Raw genomic sequence first — 23234 nt, 5'->3', positions numbered from 1 at the left:
CATACACACAAAAATATTATTTGAGCATTTCCCCTTTGGCAAGATAATCCATCCACCTGACAGGTGTGGCATATCATGAAGCTGATTAAACTCCATGATCATTACACAGGTGCACCTTGTGCTGGGGACAATAAAAGGCCACTCTAAAATGTGCAGTTTTGCCACACAGTACAACGCCACAGATGTCTGAAGATTTGAGGGAGTGTGCAATTGGCATGCTGACTGAAGGAATGTCCGCTATAAGCTGCCTCCAATGTTTTTTTAAAGAATTTGGCAGTATGTCCAACCAACAAGCCTCACAACCGCAGACCAAGTATATCTATGCCAGCCCAGGACCTCCACATCTGGCTTCTTCAGCTGTGGGATCGTCTGAGACCAGCCACCGGACAGCTGATGAAACTGTGGGTTTTGCACAACCAAATAATTTTTGCACAAACTGTCAGAAACCGTCTCAGGGAAGTTAATCTGCGTGCTCGTTGTCCTCACCAGGGTCTTGACCTGACTGCAGTTTGGCGATGTAACTGACTTCAGTGGGATAATGCTCACCTTCGATGGTTTCAAATGTGTCGGGTACTGTAGATGGCAGAAAGAATGTATGGCGTTGTCAATGTATGGCGGTTTGCTTATGTCAATGTTGTGAACAGAGTGACCCATGGCAGCGGTAGAGTTATGGTATGGGCAGGCATAAACTACAGACAACAAACACAATTGCAATTTATCAGTTATTATCCCAGTTTTTCAATGACTTCATAGGTGGTGCATGAGTTTCAAGTTTGGGGAAGCTTACAATTAATCCTAACATTTCTACCGATCAATTGTCACTAGCGAACTAGCAACATTGTATCAACTAGCCTATTTCAGGCCCTCAGAATTTACAGCAGGAGTGAACTCGGGACAGACAGCTGTTTTTGCACAAGGAAAAGTATTCTGTGACGTTTCCAGGTTATAATATTTTTCTCTTTCACACCGAGGCTTGATGATTATTTCAGTGTTATTTGCCTCGAAGCGAGCATAGAAGAAGTTTCGCTCATCTGGTAGGGTCGTGTCACTGGGAAGCTCTCAGCTGTGCTTCCCTTTGTAGTCTGTAATGGTTTGCTAGCCCTACCACATCTGACGAGTGTCGGAGCCTGTGTAGTACGATTCGATCTCAGTCCTGTATTGACTCTTTGCCTGTTTGATGGTTCGTCGGAGGGCATAGCGCGATTTCTTATAAGCTTCCGGGTTAGAGTCCAGCTCTTTGAAAGCGGCAGCTCTACCCTTTAGGTCAGTGCGGATGTTGCCTGTAAACCATGGCTTCTGGTTGGGGTATGTACGTACGGTCACTGTGGGGACGACATCATTGATTCACATACTGATGAAGACAGTGACTACTGTGGTGTACTCCTCAATGCCATCGGAAGAATCCAGGGACATATTCCACTCTGTGCTAGCAAAACAATCCTGTAGCTTAGCGTCTGCTTCATCTGTCCACTTTTTTATTGACCGAGTCACTGGTGGTTCCTGCTTAAATTTTTGCTTGTAAGCAGGAGTCAGGAGGGTAGAATTATGTTCAGATTTGCCAAATGGAGGGTGAGGGAGAGCTTTGTACACGTCTCTGTGTGTGGAGTAATGAGATTTTTTCCATCTGGTTGCAAATTTAAAATTTGGTAAAACTGATTTTAGTTTACCTGCATTAAAGTTTCCATCGACTAGGAGCGCTGCCTCTCGATGAGCGTTTCCTGTTTGCTTTTGACGAAATACAGCTCATTGAGTGCGGTCTTAGTGCCAGCATCGATCTGTTGTGGTATGTAGACAGCTACGAAAAATACAGATGAAAACTCTCAAGGTAGATAGTGTGGTCTTCAGCTTATTTTGAGATACTCTACTTCAGGCGAGCAAAACCTTGAGACTTCTTTATATATCGTGCAACAGCTGTTAGCTAGTAGAACGGAAGGCAGAGGGGGTTTCTTCGATCGCCTACAATGATTGCACGTTAGCTAGTAGAACGGAAGGCAGAGGGGGTTTCTTCGATCGCCTACAAATTCTCCGAAAGAAGCCCGACATCCGCCCTCTTTTCTCTGTCTTCTCTTTACGCAAATGACAGGGATTTGGGCCTGTTCCTGGGAAAGCAGTATGTCCTTCGCGTCTGGCTTGTTGGACTCGTTAAAGGAAAAAAAGCAACTGCCAGTTCATGTGAGTAATCGCTGTTCTGATGTCCAGAAGTTATTTTCGGGTCATAAGATACAGTAGCAGCAACATTATGTGCAAAATAAGTTTAAAAATATGTTACAAACAACCCCAAAAAACGAATAAAAAACACAGTTGGTTAGTAGTACTTAAAATGTATGATATTAGTGGTGGAAGTGGTGAGTTGAGATAATAAAAATCTGACATCCCCTAATAGCACTTTCCCACATATGTGTGCAGCAGGCCGGGTACTTCTATGCGTGCTCAGGCACGCAAACGCTCCCTCAACATTAACAGGACAAAGAAACCAGACACTTGCTCATTGCTCACATGGAGCACTCCAATCAAAAGACAGTGAAAACATTTATTAAAGTCGTAAATGATGTTTATGAATTAACCCAAAACTTTTTTCTCACAAGTGTAGCAAGTTGTGAACTATGTAAACTTTTCCACTCCAAGAATAAGAACAGTAAATGACTGTAATTAATACATGCGTTAAAAGAAACGTATGTAACCAAATGACAGGGATTAATGGTACATTTACTACTGGTGACATATGTAATGGGGAATTTATAAAAATATACATTCAAAGGATAAAACATTTACACAATTAAACAATGAATGCGCAAGAATTGGCGGGAGACATCTGAGCGCATTCTGGAGAGCTGAGGTACATGTATTCTGGAGAGAGAATTGTCTACAGTGGGGCAAAAAAGTATTTAGAGGGAGTTGAAAGTCCGTGTTGCCCAGCAACAGCCCCAAAACATCACTGCTCTAGAGGAGATCTGCATGGAGGAATGGGCCAAAATACCAGCAACAGTGTGTGAAAACCTTGTGAAGACTTACAGAAAACGTTTAACCTCTGTCATTGCCAACAAAGGGTATTGAGATAAACTTTTTTATTGACCAAATACTTATTTTCCACCATAATTTGCAAATAAATTCATAAAAAATGGTACAATGTGATTTTCTGGATTTTTTTACCTCATTTTGTCTGTCATGGTTGAAGTGTACCTATGATGAAAATGACAGGCCTCTCTCATCTTTTTAAGTGGGAGAACTTGCACAATTGGTGGCTGACTAAATACTTTTTTGCCCCACTGTATATCTCTGCTATATCCCTCCCCTTTTTCTTGTCTCAACATTTTACATTATACTGAAGACATATATTATCTTCGCACTTACACTGGCAGCCGCAACTCTATAATCAACAAGGCCAATTGCCACTCGAGCTACACAAATTGCGTGTTTCCAAAATAGGCATAGGCTAATGATGCAGAGTCTGTGGCTTTGGTGAAGTATTTTGAATTATTTTGATTTATTTCTGTATAGACACGAGTAAATATATCGTTTGGGCAAGTGCATTTCAATTTACTGTAAGTCTATTGGAGGCGCCACCTATTCCAAAAAGTAGGTTACCTTTGCACATTTGTCCAAAATAATTCCAGCATCAGCAGCCAACTTTCTTCAACAAAACTATTTCACCGGAGAAAGCATCCGAGCGAGCGAGCGAAACAGAGCCCCTCTGTCTTACTGTACAGTATCCCATGTATTTGATGCTGTCTGGCCCAAAAATAGTATGAGATGCCATATTATTTTTGACCAGACAGCATCAGATACATGGGCTACACATACTGAGACAGAGCGGCTCTGTTTTGCTTGCTCTAATACCTTTTCTGAGATTCATGCATCTTTCTGTGTGCGTGAGTCTCGATCAAATAAATTATCAATATTTAAATATTTTATTTGGGCAAGGAGGTACGGTAGGGTGGACTAGGCCCCCTAAGGCCCGCCCATTGCACTGGCCCTGTCACTTACTGATGACTGGTCTAATGTAGGCTATGAATGAAGCCAGAGTTGATAGTCTGGTTATTGCATGCAGCTATTCGTACATGCATATTTTGTGTTTTTTTGCATTAGTGCTGCATAACATTTTTATATTATTGGTCCACGTGACCCTCAATATATTTCTCGGGAAACAAGGAAGAGCTTGGTATGGAAGTCCCGGGATACCGGTCACTGGTATTAAACCCTAATCAGTATAGCCCACACAGAAGAAATTTGACATCACAGAGCAGTTTTAAATAAGAAACTGAATTCCTGTCAGATCACAAAGCCAAGACTTCTACAGCTAGAGACACTCTCAGAGTATCTGCCCATACTTGCCTCTTGTTGCATCTATCAATACTGAACAAAGGTGTTGACTGTTTTGCATGTATTAAAACAGAAAAAGATACTGAGTGAGCTGTTGAGGAATGAGGCCTCTGTGCTCTTAGCAATATTGTTTGCCTTCTCTTTACTAGAATACATGCCCTCATCTCAGTTCATGCAGTTGCTTGTCACATATTTAACCCATGACTAACAAAGGAACTTTTCCCAACGCACACCTAATGAGAAAATATTAAGTGTTGAAAGTTCTGTTAAGTCTTCCATTCTCGCATCAAGCGGTAAACATTTCCATCCTTAACCTGCACAGACATGCTTACCCCTGCTTTGGTATCATCTATCTCTCTCTTGAAATTAGATTGTTTATTTATAAACACACACACACACACACCTCTCCCGCCCGTCTCTAATAATTTACAAATTCCTCCTGCAAATTTACAAATTCCTAATTTACAAATTTGCACGTGCAAATAGTTTGACACAATATAGCAGGCTGACAAAGAAGTAAAACCCCCAGTTTCAGTGAGGCAATTTTCAACCAATGTAGTTTCTGCACAATGGGGAGAATAAAATAGGCCTTGAATTGAAACCACAGAGGAAAAACTGCTCAAATAAAAAGACACAGGGAGAGTGAGGTAAATGTTAGACGGATATATACAGTTTGGAAGGAGAGGGATAAAGAGGGAGGGATCAAATGAAGAGGGAGTTAACGACCCAGAGATGCACACAGGCAGACCCTGCTTGTACATCTACTGCTTCTATATCTAGAGTGGCTTACACCCTCCACACTCATGGGTATTCACCCTTCTTTTATCAACAAAACTGAAAGAAAAGCAAAGACTTTTGTACATAGTCCAAAAATGTATTTGGCTTATACACATTGAACCACATTCATTAAAATAACAGTAATTTGTTCTGCAAAAACAACAGTCATGTTCTCTCTCATTAAGCAGTTGTTTGACACTGTGGTGAAACTCTATAGGTTGAATCTGCTTTTATGAATCAAATCAAATTATTTTGGTCACATACACATGGTTAGCAGATGTTAATGCGATTGTAGCGAAATGCTTGTGCTTCTAGTTCCGACCATGCAAAACCTGGACCCGTACAAATCAGCTGGGCTTGACAATCTGGACTCTCTATTTCTGAAACTATCCGCCGCCATTGTCGCAACCCCTATTACCAGCCTGTTCAACCTCTCTTTCATATCGTCTGAGATACCCAAGGACTGGAAAGCTGCAGCGGTCAACCCCCTCTTCAAAGGGGGAGACACCCTGGACCCAACTGTTACAGATCTACTGTATATCCATCCTGCCCTGCCTATCTAAGGTTTTCGAAAGCCAAGTCAACAAACAGATCACTGACCATATCGAATCCCACCATACCTTCTCCGCTGTGCAATCTGGTTTCCGAGCCGGTCACGGGTGCACCTCAGCCACACTCAAGGTACTAAACGATATCATAACCGCCATCGATAAAATACAGTACTGTGCAGCCGTCTTCATCGACCTGGCCAAGGCTTTCGACTCTGTCAATCAAGATATTCTTATCGGCAGACTCAGTAGCCTCGGTTTTTCTGATGACTGCTTTGCCTGGTTCTCCAACTACTTTGCAGACAGAGTTCAGTGTGTCAAATCGGGTGGCATGTTGTCCGGTCCTCTGGCAGTCTCTATGGGGGTGCCACAGGGTTCAATTCTCAGGCCGACTCTTTTCTCTGTATATATCAATGATGTTGCTCTTGCTGCGGGCGATTTCCTGATCCACCTCTACGCAGACGACACCATTCTGTATACTTCTGGCCCTTCTTTGGATACTGTGCTATCTAACCTCCAAACGAGCTTCAATGCCATACAAAACTCCTTCCGTGGCCTCTAACTGCTCTTAAACGCTAGTAAAACCAAATGCATGCTTTTCAACCGTTCGCTGCCTGCACCCGCACGCCCGACTAACATCACCACCCTGGATGGTTCCGACCTAGAATATGTGGACATCTACAGTGGGGCAAAAAAGTATTTAGTCAGCCACCAATTGTGCAAGTTCTCCCACTTAAAAAGATGAGACAGGCCTGTAATTTTCATCATAGGTACACTTCAACTATGACAGACAAAATGAGAAAAATAAATCCAGAAAATCACATTGTAGGATTTTTTATGAATTTATTTGCAAATTATGGAAGAAAATAAGTATTTGGTCAATAACAACCAAGCAAGATTTCTGGCTCTCACAGACCTGTAACTTCTTCTTTAAGAGGCTCCTCTGTCCTCCACTCGTTACCTGTATTAATGGCACCTGTTTGAACTTGTTATTAGTATAAAAGACACCCATCCACAACCTCAAACAGTCACACTCCAAACTCCACTATGGACAAGACCAAAGAGCTGTCAAAGGACACCAGAAACAAAATAGAAAGTAGACCTGCACCAGGCTGGGAAGACTGAATCTGCAATAGGTAAGCAGCTTGGTTTGAAGAAATCAACTGTGGGAGCAATTATTAGGAAATGGAAGACATACAAGACCACTGATAATCTCCCTTGATCTGGGGCTCCATGCAAGATCTCACTCTGTGGGGTCAAAATCATCACAAGAACTGTGAGCAAAAATCCCAGAACCACACGGGGGGACCTAGTGAATGACCTGCAGAGAGCTGGGACCAAAGTAACAAAGCCTACCATCAGTAACACACTATGCCGCCAGGGACTCAAATCCTGCAGTGCCAGACGTGTCCCCCTGCTTAAGCCAGTACATGTCCAGGCCCGTCTGAAGTTTGCTAGAGAGCATTTGGATGATCCAGAAGAAGATTGGGAGAATGTCAGATGAAACCAAAATATAACTTTTTGGTAAAAACTCAACTAGTCATGTTTGGAGGACAAAGAATGCTGAGTTGCATCCAAAGAACACCATACCTACTGTGAAGCATGGGGGTGGAAACATCATGCTTTGGGGCTGTTTTTCTACAAAGGGACCAGGATGACTGATCCGTGTAAAGGAAAGAATGAATGGGGCCATGTATCGTGAGATTTTGAGTGAAAACCTCCTTCCATCAGCAAGGGCATTGAAGATGAAACGTGGCTGTGTCTTTCAGCATGACAATGATCCCAAACACACCGCCCGGGCAATGAAGGAGTGGTTTCGTAAGAAGCATTTCAAGTCTCCAGAACCTCAACCCCATAGAAAATCTTTGGAGGGAGTTGAAAGTCCGTGTTGCCCAGCAACAGCCCCAAAACATCACTGCTCTAGAGGAGATCTGCATGGAGGAATGGTCCAAAATACCAGCAACAGCAATGTGTGAAAACCTTGTGAAGACTTACAGAAAATGTTTGACCTCTGTCATTGCCAACAAAGTGTATAAAACAAAGTATTGAGATAAACTTTTGTTATTGACCAAATACTTATTTTCCACCATAATTTGCAAATAAATTCATAAAAAATCCTACAATGTGATTTTCTGGATTTTTTGGTCATTTTGTCTGTCATAGTTAAAGTGTACCTATGATGAAAATGACAGGCCTCTCTCATCTTTTTAAGTGGGGGAACTTGCAGAATTGGTGGCTGACTAAATACTTTTTTGCCCCACTGTATAAGTACCTAGGTGTCTGGCTAGACTGTAAACTCTCCTTCCAGACTCATATCAAACATCTCCAATCCAAAATCAAATCTAGAATCGGCTTTCTATTTCGCAACAAAGCCTCCTTCACTCACGGCGCCAAACTTACCCTAGTAAAACTGACTATCCTACCGATCCTCGACTTCAGCGATGTCATCTACAAAATGGCTTCCAATACTCTACTCAGCAAACTGGATGCAGTTTATTACAGTGCCATCCGCTTTGTTACTAAAGCACCTTATACCACCCACCACTGCGACCTGTATGCTCTAGTCGGCTGGCCCTCGCTACATATTCGTCGCCAGACCCACTGGCTCCAGGTCATCTACAAGTCCATGCTAGGTAAAGCTTTGCCTTATCTCAGTTCACTGGTCACGATGGCAACACCCACCCGTAGCACGCGCTCCAGCAGGTGTATCTCACTGAACATCCCTAAAGCTAACACCTCATTTGGCCGCCTTTCCTTCCAGTTCTCTGCTGCCTGTGACTGGAAGGAATTGCAAAAATCGTTGAAGTTGGAGACTTTTATCTCCCTCACCAACTTTAAACATCTGCTATCTGAGCAGCTAACCGATCGCTGCAGCTGTACATAGTACATCGGTAAATAGCTCACCCAATTTACCTACCTCATCCCCATACTGTTTTTATTTATTTACTTATCTGCTCTTTTGCACACCAGTATCTCTACCTGCACATGACCATCTGATCATTTATCACTCCAGTGTTAATCTGCTAAATTGTAATTATTTGCCTACCTCCTCATGCCTTTTGCACACAATGTATATAGACTCTTTTTTTCTCCTTTTTAATTTATTTTTCTACTGTGTTATTGACTTGTTTATTGTTTACTCCATGTGTAACTCTGTGTTGCTGTCTTTTCACACTGCTATGCTTTATCTTGGTCAGGTCGCAGTTGTAAATGAGAACTTGTTCTCAACTAGCCTACCTGGTTAAATAAAGGTGAAAAAAACAAAACAAAAAAACAATATCTAACAGTCATCTCTAAGTAATCTAACAATTTCAGAACAACTACCTTATACATGCAAGTGTAAAGGAATGAATAAGAATATGTACATATAAATATATGAATGAGTGATGGCTGAACGGCATAGACAAGATGCAGGAGATGGTATAGAGTACAGTATATGCATACATATGAGATGAGTAACGTAGGGTATGTAAACATTATATAAAGTGGCATTGTTTAAAGTGACTAGTGACACATTTATTACATCCAATTTTTTATTATTAAAGTGGCTAGAGATGAGTCAGTATGTTGGCAGCAGCCACTCAATGTTAGTGACGGCTGTTTAACAGTCTGATGGCCTTGAGATAGAAGCTGATTTTCAGTCTCTCTGTCCCAGCTTTGATGCACCTGTACTGACCTCGCCTTCTGGATGATAGCGGGGTGAACATACAGTGGCTCGGTTGGTTGATCTCCTTGATGATCTTTTTGGCCTTCCTGTGACATCGGGTGGTGTAGGTGTCCTGGAGTGCAGGTAGTTTGCCCCTGGTGATGTGTTGGGCAGAACACACCAACCTCTGGAGAGCCTTGTGGATGTGGGCGAAGCAATTGCCGTACCAGGCGGTGATAAAGCCTGACAGGATGCTCTTGATTGTGCATCTGTAAAAGTTTGTGAGTGTTTTTGGTGACAAGCCAAATTTCTTCAGCCTCCTGAGATTGAAGAGGCGCTGTTGAGCCTTCTTCAACACGCTATCTGTGTGGGTGGACCATTCCAATTTGTCCGTGATGTGTACGCCGAGGAACTTAAAACTTTCCACCTTCTTCACTACTGTCCCGTCGATGTGGATAGGGGGGTGCTCCCTCTGCTGTTTCCTGAAGTCCACAATAATCTCCTTTGTTTTGTTGACGTTGAGTGTGAGGTTATTTTCCTGACACCTCCGAGGGCCCTCACCTCCTCCCTTTAGGCTGTCTCGTCGTTGTTGGTAATCAAGCCTACCATTCTAGTGTAGTCTGCAAACTTGATGATTGAGTTGGAGGCGTGCATGGACACACAGTCATGGGTGAACAGGGAGTACAGGAGAGGGCTGAGAACACACCCTTGTGGGGCCCCAGTGTTAAGGATCAGCGGGGTGGAGATGTTGTTTCCTACACTCACCACCTGGGGGCGGTCCGTCAGAAAGTCCAGGACCCAGTTGCAGAGGGCGGGGTCGAGACCCAGGGTCTCGAGCTTAATGACGAGATTGGAGGGTTCTATGGTGTTATTGTTTGTAGAAATTGTTTGTTTATTTGTTTTCTCAGGTCACCCAGGCATAGATCAGTGGAGGCTGGTGGGAGGATCTATAGCAGGACGGGCTCATTGTGATGGCTGGAATGGTTTAAATGGAACGGTATCAAACGGATCAAACATATGGAAAACCACATTTGACTCCATTCCATTGATTCCATTCCAGCCATTGCAATGATCCCATCTTCCTATAGCTCCTCCCACCAGCCTCCACTGGCGCACATGAAATGCACAACTTGAATGTCAGATCAATAAAAAATATTTCAATGAGTCCTTATCCACATCTCTTTTTCCAAACAGGTGTATACTGAATTTACTTTTGATGATAATCAGTAGCATTCAACTGATAATCATTTACAAATCCTAGAATCAAGAGACATCAGACCAAACTGATAGTGACATATAGGAATAGTTTAATCATTAGTTGACCTGTGAATCTTTCATGTTGGACATAAGCCAAGATGGAGGTGTTGTGTCAAAACTGTGAATGACTCATATCCACAGACCAATGTTGTCTACATTTCACTTCTCAGTTCCAGAGCTGCCCCACTGGGCACACACTGGTTGAATCAATGTTTTTTCCACGTCATTTCAATGAAATGATGTTGAAACTACCTGGAATAGACGTTGAATTGATGTTTGTGTCCAGTGGGGCTGTAGCTTAATGGGCAATTTAAGATCACACTTTCATAGCTCCAGACACATACAGAACTAAAGCTTTGTCTGTAAATGTGAGAGTGTCTGGAAAAAATGGAAGCAGTCATTTGAATGTGGCACTCTTTGTGGTTTCAGCATACCTGCTCTCTTAATCCAGAACATAAACCTGGGATGAGCACTGCCTTTGTATATGGGTCTTTCTATAAACTAGGGTACCAGTGAGGATTTCCTACACTGGACAAATTGTTACAGCTGTTGATAAGTCATTGATAATAATCAGCTAATTTTTTTTGTGTAATGCGTACGGCCCAGTACATCACTGGGGCCAAGCTTCCTGCCATTGAGGACCTATATGTAAGGTGGTGTCAGAGGAAGAACCATAAAATTGTCAAAGACTACGGTCACCCAAGTCATAGACTGTTCTCTCTGCAACCGGACGGCAAGCGGTACTGGAGCGCCAAGTCTCGGTCCAAAAGGCTCCTTAACAGCTTCTACCCTCAAGCCATAAGCCTGCTGAACAATTAATCAAATGGCCATCCGAACTATTTGCATTGACCCCCCCCTCTTTGTTTTTACACTGCTGCTACTCGCTGTTTATTATCTATGCATAGTCACTTTACCCCTACCTACATGTACAAATTACCTCGACTAACCTGTACCCCCGAACATTGACTCGGTACCGGTACCCCCTGTATATAGCCTTTATTAGCTTTTATTATAGCTTTCATTGTGTTAAAAACACTTTTTTAGAAAAACTACATTGTAAGTGTTTTAAATATTTTCATAACTCTAATTTACTAAAACTACATTGTTGGTTAAAGGCTTGTAAGTAAGCATTTCAAGGTAAGGTCTGTTGTATTCTGCGTATGTGAGAGACAAAATTTGATTTGATGGAAGTGCCTGAAAAGTGAGTTATGCTAATGAGTAGCCTTCAGTTTTCAGCTTGACTGACTAATCATGTCTCTAGTTAGAGGGAGAGAGATGGTTCTTCTGGGGAAGGGGTGGCATTTGGCGGTTGAAGTGTGTTTGTGTGTGTGTGTGGGTGTGGGTGGGTGGGTGGGTGGGTGGGTGGAGGCTTCAGTCCTGACATGTACAGTGCCTTGCAAAAGTATTCATACCCCTTGGATTTCTTCACATTCTATTATGTTACAAAGGGGGATTCAAATTGACTTAGAAAATAGATTTTTTTGGTCAACAATCTACACAAAATACTCAAATGTCAAAGTGGAAGAACATACAGCACCAGCCAAAAGTTTGGACACTCCTTTTCATTCAAGGGTTTTTCTTTCATTTACTATTTTCTACATTGTGGAATAATAGTGAAGACATCAACACTATTAAATAACACATATGGAATCATGTAGTAACCAAAAAAGTGTTAAACAAATCAAAATATATTTTATATTTGAGATTCTTAAAAGTAGCCACCCTTTGCCTCAATGACAGCTTTACACACACTTGGCATTCTCTCAACCAGCTTCATGAGGAATGCTTTTTCAACAGTCTTGAAGGAATTCCCACATATGCTGAGCACATGTTGGCAGCTTTTTCTTAACTCTGTTGTCCAACTCATCCCAAACCATCTCAATTGGGTAGAGCTCGGATGATTTTGGAGGCCATGTCATCTGATGTAGAACTCCATCACTCTCCTTGGTCAAATAGCCCTTACACAGCCTGGAGGTGTGTTTTGGGTCATTTTTCTGTCCTGTTGAAAAACAAATGATTGTCCCACTAAGCGCAAACCAGATGGGATGGTGTATCGCTGCAGAATGCTGTGGTAGCCATGCTAGTTAAGTGTGCCTTGAATTCAAAATAAATCACTGACAGTGTCACCAGCAAAGCACCCCCACACCATCACACCCTCTCCTCTATGCTTCACGGTGGGAACCACACATGCAGAGATCAGCCGTTCACCTACCGGTTCACCTGCATGTGACAAAGACACAGAGGTTGTAACCAAAAATCTCAAATTTGGACTCATCAGACCAAAGGACAGATTTCCACTGGTCTAATGTCCATTGCTCGTTTTTCTTGGCCCAAGCAAGTCTCTTCTTCTTATTGGTGTTAAACCCTTAGAAAAAATTGTGGGTGACGAGATACAATACTATTTCACAGTAAACAAATTGACAACAGACTTTCAGCATGCATATAGGAAAGGACACTCCACAAGCACAGCACTTACACAAATGACTGATGATTGGCTGAGAAATTGATGATAAAATTATTATGGGGGCCGTCTTGTTAGACTGGAAAAACACGTGTTTTGGCTTTACACCCCCTGCTATAATGTGGATAAAGAGTTACTTGTCTAACAGATCATAGACGGTGTTCTTCAATGGAATCCTCTCAAACATAAATCAAATCAAATCAAATTTTATTTGTCACATACACATGGTTAGCAGATGTTAATGCGAGTGTAGCGAAATGCTTGTGCTTCTAGTTCCGACAATGCAGTAATAACCAACAAGTAATCTAACTAACAATTCCAAAACTACTGTCTTATACACAGTGTAAGGGGATAAAGAATATGTACATAAGGATATATGAATGAGTGATGGTACAGAGCAGCATAGGCAAGATACAGTAGATGGTATCGAGTACAGTATATACATATGAGATGAGTATGTAAACAAAGTGGCATAGTTAAAGTGGCTAGTGATACATGTATTACATAAGGATACAGTCGATGATATAGAGTACAGTATATACGTATGCATATGAGATGAATAATGTAGGGTAAGTAACATTATATAAGGTAGCATTGTTTAAAGTGGCTAGTGATATATTTACATCATTTCCCATCAATTCCCATTATTAAAGTGGCTGGAGTTGAGTCAGTGTCAGTGTGTTGGCAGCAGCCACTCAATGTTAGTGGTGGCTGTTTAACAGTCTGATGGCCTTGAGATAGAAGCTGTTTTTCAGTCTCTCGGTCCCAGCTTTGATGCACCTGTACTGACCTCGCCTTCTGGATGATAGCGGGGTGAACAGGCAGTGGCTCGGGTGGTTGATGTCCTTGATGATCTTTATGGCCTTCCTGTAACATCGGGTGGTGTAGGTGTCCTGGAGGGCAGGTAGTTTGCCCCCGGTGATGCGTTGTGCAGACCTCACTACCCTCTGGAGAGCCTTACGGTTGTGGGCGGAGCAGTTGCTGTACCAGGCGGTGATACAGCCCGCCAGGATGCTCTCGATTGTGCATCTGTAGAAGCTTGTGAGTGCTTTTGGTGACAAGCCAAATTTCTTCAGCCTCCTGAGGTTGAAGAGGCGCTGCTGCGCCTTCTTCACGATGCTGTCTGTGTGAGTGGACCAATTCAGTTTGTCTGTGATGTGTATGCCGAGGAACTTAAAACTTGCTACCCTCTCCACTACTGTTCCATCGATGTGGATAGGGGGGTGTTCCCTCTGCTGTTTCCTGAAGTCCACAATCATCTCCTTAGTTTTGTTGACGTTGAGTGTGAGGTTATTTTCCTGACACCACACTCCGAGGGCCCTCACCTCCTCTCTGTAGGCCGTCTCGTCGTTGTTGGTAATCAAGCCTACCACTGTTGTGTCATCCGCAAACTTGATGATTGAGTTGGAGGCGTGCGTGGCCACGCAGTCGTGGGTGAACAGGGAGTACAGGAGAGGGCTCAGAACGCACCCTTGTGGGGCCCCAGTGTTGAGGATCAAAGGGGAGGAGATGTTGTTGCCTACCCACACCACCTGGGGGCGGCCCGTCAGGAAGTCCAGTACCCAGTTGCACAGGGCGGGGTCGAGACCCAGGGTCTCGAGCTTGATGACGAGCTTGGAGGGTACTATGGTGTTGAATGCCGAGCTGTAGTCAATGAACAGCATTCTCACATAGGTATTCCTCTTGTCCAGATGGGTTAGGGCAGTGTGCAGTGTGGTTGAGATTGCATCGTCTGTGGACCTATTTGGGCGGTAAGCAAATTGGAGTGGGTCTAGGGTGTCAGGTAGGGTGGAGGTGATATGGTCCTTGACTAGTCTCTCAAAGCACTTCATGATGACGGAAGTGAGTGCTACGGGGCGGTAGTCGTTTAGCTCAGTTACCTTAGCTTTCTTGGGAACAGGAACAATGGTGGCCCTCTTGAAGCATGTGGGAACAGCAGACTGGTATAGGGATTGATTGAATATGTCCGTAAACACACCGGCCAGCTGGTCTGCGCATGCTCTGAGGGCGCGGCTGGGGATGCCGTCTGGGCCTGCAGCCTTGCGAGGGTTAACAGGTTTAAATGTCTTACTCACCTCGGCTGCAGTGAAGGAGAGACCGCATGTTTTCGTTGCAGGCCGTGTCAGTGGCACTGTATTGTCCTCAAAGCGGGCAAAAAAGTTATTTAGTCTGCCTGGGAGCAAGACATCCTGGTCCGTGACTGGGCTGGATTTCTTCCTGTAGTCCGTGATTGACTGTAGACCCTGCCACATGCCTCTTGTGTCTGAGCCGTTGAATTGAGATTCTACTTTGTCTCTGTACTGACGCTTAGCTTGTTTGATAGCCTTGCGGAGGGAATAGCTGCACTGTTTGTATTCGGTCATGTTACCAGACACCTTGCCCTGATTAAAAGCAGTGGTTCGCGCTTTCAGTTTCACGCGAATGCTGCCATCAATCCACGGTTTCTGGTTAGGGAATGTTTTAATCATTGCTATGGGAACGACATCTTCAACACATGTTCTAATGAACTCGCACACCGAATCAGCGTATTCGTCAATATTGTTATCTGACGCAATACGAAACATATCCCAGTCCACGTGATGGAAGCAGTCTTGGAGTGTGGAGTCAGCTTGGTCGGACCAGCATTGGACAGACCTCAGCATGGGAGCCTCTTGTTTTAGTTTCTGTCTGTAGGCAGGGATCAACAAACTGGAGTCGTGGTCAGCTTTTCCGAAAGGGGGGCGGGGCAGGGCCTTATATGCGTCGCGGAAGTTAGAGTAACAATGATCCAAGGTCTTTCCACCCCTGGTTGCGCAATCGATATGCTGATAAAATTTAGGGAGTCTTGTTTTCAGATTAGCCTTGTTAAAATCCCCAGCTACAATGAATGCAGCCTCCGGATAAATGGTTTCCAGTTTGCAAAGAGTTAAATAAAGTTCGTTCAGAGCCATCGATGTGTCTGCTTGGGGGGGATATATACGGCTGTGATTATAATCGAAGAGAATTCTCTTGGTAGATAATGCGGTCTACATTTGATTGTGAGGAATTCTAAATCAGGTGAACAGAAGGATTTGAGTTCCTGTATGTTTCTTTCATCACACCATGTCACGTTAGCCATAAGGCATACGCCCCCGCCCCTCTTCTTACCAGAAAGATGTTTGTTTCTGTCGGCGCGATGCGCGGAGAAACCCGTTGGCTGCACCGCCTCGGATAGCGTCTCTCCAGTGAGCCATGTTTCCGTGAAGCAAAGAACGTTACAGTCTCTGATGTCCCTCTGGAATGCTACCCTTGCTCGGATTTCATCAACCTTGTTGTCAAGAGACTGGACATTGGCAAGAAGAATGCTAGGGAGTGGTGCACGGTGTGCCCGTCTCCGGAGTCTGACCAGAAGACCACCTCGTTTCCCTCTTTTTCTGAGTAGTTTTTTTGGGTCGCTGCATGGGATCCACTCCGTTGTCCTGTTTGTAGGGCAGAACACAGGATCCGCATCGCGAAAAACATATTCTTGGTCGTACTGATGGTGAGTTGACGCTGATCTTATATTCAGTAGTTCTTCTCGACTGTATGTAATGAAACCTAAGATGACCTGGGGTACTAATGTAAGAAATAACACGTAAAAAAACAAAAAACTGCATAGTTTCCTAGGAACGCGAAGCGAGGCGGCCATCTCTGTCGGCGCCGGAAGAGCGTGTAGAAGCAGGAATTCCCCAGGGTAGCTGTTTAGGCCCCTTGCTTTTTTCAATCTTTACTAACTACATGCCACTGGCTTTGAGTAAGGCCAGTGTGTCTATGTACGCGGATGACTCAACATTATACAAGTCAGCTACTACAGCAACTGAAATGACTGCAACACTTAACAAAGAGCTGCAGTTAGTTTCAGAATGGGTAGCAAGGAATAAGTTAGTCCTAAATATTTCCAAAACTAAAAGTGTTGTATTTGAGACAAATCATTCACTAAACCCTAAACCTAAACTACATCTCGTAATGAATCATGTGGAAATTGAGCAAGTTGAGGTGACTAAACTGCTTGGAATGACCCTGGATTGTAAACTGTCATTGTCAAAAATATTGATACAACAGTAGCTAAGATGGGGAGAAGTCTGTCCACAATAAAGTGCTGCTCTGCCATCTTAACAACACTATCAACAAGGCAGGTCCTACAGGCTCTGGTTTTGACGCACATGGACTACTGTTCCGTAGTGTGGTCAGGTGCCACAAAGATGGATTTGGGAAAATTGTAGTTGGCTCAGAACAGGGCAGTACGGCTGGCCCTTAAAAGTACACAGAGAGCTAACATTAATGACATGCATAACAATCTCTCATGGCTCAAAGTGGAATAGAGAAGAGCTGTCTGTTTAAAATACTAGCCCACAGCTCGGACACCCATGCATACCCCACAAGACATGACACCAGAGGTCTCTTCACAGTCCCCAAGTCCAGAACAGACTATGGGAGGCGCACAGTACTACATAGAGCCATGACTACATGGAACTCTATTCCACATCAGGTTACTGATGCAAGCAGTGGAATCAGATTTAAAAAGCAGGTCAGAATACACCTTATGGAACAGCAGGGGCTGTGAAGTAACACAAACATAGGCACAGACACCTGCATGTACGCTGTACACACGTACACATGGATTTTATGTTGTAGATATGTGGTAGTGGAGTATGGGCATGAGGGCACACACTGTGTTGTGAATTCTGTAATGAATGTATTGTAATGATTTTAAAATAGTATAACTGTCTTAATTTTGCCGGTCCCCAGGAAGAATGGGGTCCATAATAAATACAAAAAATACCTTGTCACAACACAACTGATTGGCTCAAATGCAAGAAGGAAAGAAATTACACTAAATGTATTTTTAACAAGGCACACCTGTTAATTGAAATGCATTCCAGGAGACTAATGCCAAGAGTGTGCAAAGCTGTCAAGGCAAAAGGTCGCTACTTTGAAGAATTATTCTACAATGTGGAAAATAGTAAAAAATAAAGGAAATCCCTTGAATGAGTAGATGTGTCCAAACTTTTGACTGGTACTGTACATACATTTTTGTTAATTCAAGCCTGAATTAGTTATGGAGTAAAATTTGGCTTAACAAATCACATAATAAGTTACATGGAAATAATAAGGGTAGACACGATTTTTGAATGATTAGCCCTTCATCTGTCCCCCATACAGTACATACAACATCCGTAAGGTCCTTCAGTCAACTATTGTATTTTAAGCACATATTCAACTACATAGACCAGGGTGCTTTTCTAAAGTGGCTTAAAGAAGGGCTGTGATTGGTAGATGGGTAACAATAACAAATCAGAGATGGAATATTTCTTTAAGCATGGTCAAACTAATAGTTATGCTGTGAAGTATATATGAAACCGCCCAGACACATCAAAGATATGGTAGTCCTTCTAAACTGAGCTGCAGGACAGGAATGAATCTGTTCAGGGATGTTACTATGAGGCCATTGGTGATTTTAAAACAACTACAGAGTTCAATGTCTGTGATGGTAATAAACTAAGGATGGATCAACAACATTGTAGTGACTCCACAATAATGACCTAAATGACAGAGTGAAAAGAAGAACACAAGTGTACAGAATAAAAATATGATTGTATACAACAAGGCGCTAAATTAATACTACAAAAAAACAGCAAAGGAAAACACTTTTTAGCCAAAATGCAAAGCCTTATGTTTGGGAAAATCCAACTGCATCCTAATTTTCAAGCATGGTGGTAGCTGCATCATGCTAAGGGTATGCTTGACATCGGTAAATACTTGGGAGTTTTTCAGGAAAGAAAGAAACAGGATGGAGCTAAGCACAGGCAAAATCCTAGAGAAAAAACTGCTTCAGTCTGCTTTACACCAGGACTGGGAGAGGAATTCACCTTTCAGCAGGACAATAACATACAACAGAAGGCCACATCTACACTGGAGTTGCTTACCAAGAATACAGTGTATTTTTCTGAGTGGCCAAGTTACAGTTTTGACTTAAATCTGCTTGAACATCTATGACAAGACTTCATAATTGCTGCCAAAGACGTATTGACTCAGGGAGCTTAATACTATTGCAACAACTCGATTTTAGTTTAGTTAACCTTTAAAAATGTTAGAATTTTTTCGTCAACTTTGACATTACAGAGCATTTTGTGTAGATTGTTAACAATTTCTTTTTACTGTTAAATCCATTTTAATCACACTTTATCACACAATAAAATGTGAAGAAACCCAAGGGGTCTGAATACTTTTGCAAGGCACTGTATGTGGTCTACTGTTGGGAGACTGTCAGTGCATGCATTATGTGTATTTGTAGGTGTTTTGACAAATGTTGTGTGAGAAGGGCGGATACAGTTGGAGAAACAAACTTTGAATCATGACTTAGAACAGCAAAACATTGCATCAAAGTCAGCTTCCCTTTATGTGTGTTTATGTCTCCCTCCTCAGCCTGTGTGCTGACACGCTTGCACCTGGGGGTGCCGTTCCTCAACTTCCTGGGAACAATAAAAAACTGTTGGAGACATAAAATACAGGCAGTCCTTCCACTTCAACACCTAAAGCTAAGGTGGAGACAGGGAAAAGATGAGCAGGCTATTTGTCATTGCTGGGGTGAGGTTGTTAGGGGTTAACTACGGCATTTGTTGCACAATTTTTTTTTATGGGTTAAGATATTGTTAAAAACATGACAGTAGATACAAATGAAAAATCACAGGGAATTACTCACTCAGGCAAACAGGCCAGCCACTAAGATGTGCTGGCTCTCTGATATGTCAAGAGGGAAGGCAGGGATAGAGCCAGATAAGATGCTGAGGAATTTTTTTTATGTTCCTACTAGAACATACAGAGAGGAGAGGAGCAATCAGTCACTCAAAAGTTAGGCAAATCTCTTACCTTGTGGTGATTTATTACACTTAATATTACAATACAACTTTTCGAAATGTACTGTATCTACAATTTCAGGAATCCTTTGAAGGATATTCTTCATAGGACATTTTAGAAAATTGAAATGTATTCAATTCAAATACGGTATATTCATATAGATGTTGAGTTTGTACCAAGTTTGTGTAATTCTTGAAAAACACGGGCATCACATAAAACATTACCACGACAGCAGTATTTACTAAACTTTATTCTCTCCAGTCTTTAGAGCAATATGTCTCTATTGTGATCACCGGTAGGAATCCTACTCCCTAGTGCTTGTCTTGGTGGTAGTGTGAGGGTGCTAAAGCTAGGATGGAGAACATTTACACTGTTAAAAAAATAAAGGGAACACTAAAATAACACATCCTAGATCTGAATGAATGAAATATTCTTATTAAATACTTTTTTCTTTAAATACAGTGCCTTGCGAAAGTATTCAGTCTCTCGATGTGCAAAACTGATAGAGACATACCCCAAGCGACTTACAGCTGTAATCGCAGCAAAAGGTGGCGCTACAAAGTATTAACTTAAGGGGGCTGAATAATTTTGCACGCCCAATTTTTCAGTTTTTGATTTGTTAAAAAAGTTTGAAATATCCAATAAATGTCGTTCCACTTCATGATTGTGTCCCACTTGTTGTTGATTCTTCACAACAAAATACAGTTTTATATCTTTATGTTTGAAGCCTGAAATGTGGCAAAAGGTCGCAAAGTTCAAGGGGGCCGAATACTTTCGCAAGGTACTGTAGTTGAATGTGATGTCCTTAAAATAAGTCAAAATGAGGCTCAGTAGTGTGTGTGGCCTCCACGTGCCTGTATGACCTCCCTACAACGCCTGGGCATGCTCCTGATGAGGTGGCGGATGGTCTCCTGAGGGATCTCCTCCCAGACCTGGAGTAAAGCATCCGCCAACTCCTGGACAGTCTGTGGTGCATGGAGCGAGACATGATGTCCCAGATGTGCTCAATTGGATTCAGGTCTGGGGAACGGGCGGCCAGTCCATAGCATCAATGCCTTCCTCTTGCAGGAACTGCTGACACACTCCAGCCACATGAGGTCTAGGATTGTCTTGAATTAGGAGGAACCCAGGGCCAACCGCACCAGCATATGGTCTCACAAGGGGTCTGAGGATCTCATCTCGGTACCTAATGGCAGTCAGACTACCTCTGGCGAGCACATGGAGGGCTGTGCGGCCCCCCAAAGAAATGCCACCCCACACCATGACAGACCCACCGCCAAACTGGTCGTGCTGGAGGATGTTGCAGGCAGCAGAACGTTCTCCACGGCGTCTCCAGACTCTGCCACGTCTGTCACATGTGCTCAGTGTGAACCTGCTTTCATCTGTGAAGAGCAGGGCACCAGTGGCGAATTTGCCAATCTTGGTGTTCTCTGGCAAATGCCAAACGTCCTGCACGGTGTTGGGCTGTAAGCACAACCCCCACCTGTGGACGTCGGGCCCTCATACCACCCTCATGGAGTCTGGTTCTGACCGTTTGAGCAGACACATGCACATTTGTGGCCTGCTGGAGGTCATTTTGCAGGGCTCTGGCAGTGCTCCTCCTACTCCTCCTTGCACAAAGGCGGAGGTAGCGGTCCTGCTGATGGGTTGTTGCGCTCCTACGGCCTCCTCCATGTCTCCTGATGTACTGGCCTGTCTCCTGGTAGCGCCTCCATGCTCTGGACACTACGCTGACAGACACAGCAAACCTTCTTGCCACAGCTCGCATTGATGTGCCATCCTGGAGGAGCTGCACTACCTGAGCAACTTGTGTGGGTTGTAGACTCCGTCTCATGCTACCACTAGAGTGAAAGCACCGCCAGCATTCAAAAGTGACCAAAACATCAGCCAGGAAGCATAGGAACTGAGAAGTGGTCTGTGGTCACCACCTGCAGAACCCCTCCTTTATTGGGGGTGTCTTGCTAATTGCCTATAATTTCCACCTGTTGTCTATTCCATTTGCACAACAGCATGTGCAATTTATTGTCAATCAGTGTTGCTTCCTAAGTGGACAGTTTGATTTCACAGAAGTGTGATTGACTTGGAGTTACATTGTGTTCTCTTTATTTTTTTGAGCAGTGTATATTTCTATGTTATATACATGCTTTTGTTGGGCAGTCGTAAAATCAGCCAGTGACATTTTTATTAGTGCAGCAGTGTTTCCCTGATGCTCCCCAAGGCTAAACCATCCTGGCAGCTGACACATGCAGGATCAGGCCAACCACCTGTCAGCTCATTTCTACACATGGCCTCTTCTGTCAAACACTCACCAAATCCCCCCTTTGCCCCAACACAACACCTTTGATTGGCTTCTCTATTGCCATCCCAGCTGTCACGTTTACCATCTGAATTAATTAAAGTGATATCCCAAAACACACAAAGTACTCCCTATATTGTACTATTTCAGAAAAGCTTATCTTGGCTAGACTACATTAGTATTTCTGAGGTAACCACAAATCCTTCTTGTCATCTTCCATCTGTTATCTTTATTTCGGACACACTGTCTTCTTCTGCCAGTGGGCTGTAGTAAGCATCCAACATTATGCAATTTAGGTATTTTATTGAGGTGGTGTGAAACCCACCCTGTTCATTTTCTGAAAGTACTTCTGCATATTCAGATGAAGGCAGCTAGGAATGTGAAGAAAAAGCTGGGGAAGGGGTTACTATAGATATCCCATCCAACCTACAGTAGAGGTAGATTGACAGGCAGCCAGTGCTTATTGCTTAGAATATAATTTATATTTTTGTCTCTTTACATATGGAGCCTGAATTGCAAAGGAAATTCCAGGATCAGCTTGAGTAGATTCAGCAAATTAACCAAAGCAGATTAAAATGAAAAACAAATACCCCATCCCTGTGCGATTGGATTTGTGTCAACTTCATCTCTAGAGACTTTTGTTTCCAGAATTCCATGATTATGATATTCAGCGGAATGTGACAACGTCAGTTATACCACATTGATCCAATCAATCCAGGCAACAGAGTAAACACTGCTGTGTTGTGTTATTAATTATCACTGTCTGTTATTGACAATTATTAGCATTCGCTACCCTAAATAGGTCAGGATAAAAGTTTTGTATGAGATAGTTCGCTGTTGTTGGTTTCATGAAAGAATCTTGTAATATTATACCCAAAATACATAAATACAACATATTAAAAATAAATACATGGGAATATTCCCCAGTGAAGTTCACTATCACGTTTTCTCAGCCAACCAGCTGTGTTGCATGTCTGTGCACATTCAATTGAACGTCTGTTTGGGAAATGAATAAAAAGAGTGTTCATTGTTTGCAGAATTAATGTCATATTGATATTAATAAATAGCTTAAGA

The sequence above is a fragment of the Oncorhynchus kisutch genome, linkage group LG4, assembly GCF_002021735.2.
Source record: "Oncorhynchus kisutch isolate 150728-3 linkage group LG4, Okis_V2, whole genome shotgun sequence".
Taxonomy (NCBI): domain Eukaryota; kingdom Metazoa; phylum Chordata; class Actinopteri; order Salmoniformes; family Salmonidae; genus Oncorhynchus; species Oncorhynchus kisutch.
This window is presented reverse-complemented; position numbering follows the sequence as displayed.